Source organism: Echinops telfairi, unplaced genomic scaffold (assembly GCF_000313985.2).
Source record: "Echinops telfairi isolate 266 unplaced genomic scaffold, ASM31398v2 ScPeMD7_2291;HRSCAF=2852, whole genome shotgun sequence".
In the NCBI taxonomy this organism is placed as follows: Eukaryota; Metazoa; Chordata; class Mammalia; order Afrosoricida; family Tenrecidae; genus Echinops; species Echinops telfairi.
Genome location: NW_022106189.1, coordinates 853461 through 854063, shown reverse-complemented (window position 1 = coordinate 854063; position 603 = coordinate 853461).

Sequence of the window (603 nt, the reverse complement as noted above, 5' to 3'; positions counted from 1 at the left end):
GGTACTGAGATGTCATTAGTTCTAGGTCTTCTTAATGACAGAATTGGAAAATGTGTATGCATATGTTCTCACAAACACCTACATATACACATGCATGTTTGTTTTTATGTTTATCAATCTGTGTATATATTCCATGCTGTGAATCCACACAGATATGTCCTGTTATGATCAATCCCAAACCACCAGCCCCTTCCTTGTTTCCAGAGCTTTCTCCTGCTGTGGAAAACCTGCTCGGATCACCCTCAACGTACTTGTTTGTTCACTCACAGCATGTACATAACACAGTTTCAAGACTGCTCACCAATACCCCCCTGAGAAGCAAATTTAGTAACAGAAGCATGTGATTTAGCCTTGCTGCTTGGAGTGGTCCATCGTTCCCAGCTCGGGTTATGTCATTTCTTTGTAGCTTGGTTAGGATCAGGGGTTACTGTGTGTCTTCAGTTCGGGTTCCTTCCACAGCCTGGTGTGATGTCAATTATTTATTTGTTGTTGGAGTGTGTGAAATGTTGCCACGGCTCTTGGTGTCGGAGAAGGATACACACACACACACACACACACACACACACACACACACAGGGCAATACAATAGCACAATTAACCTAA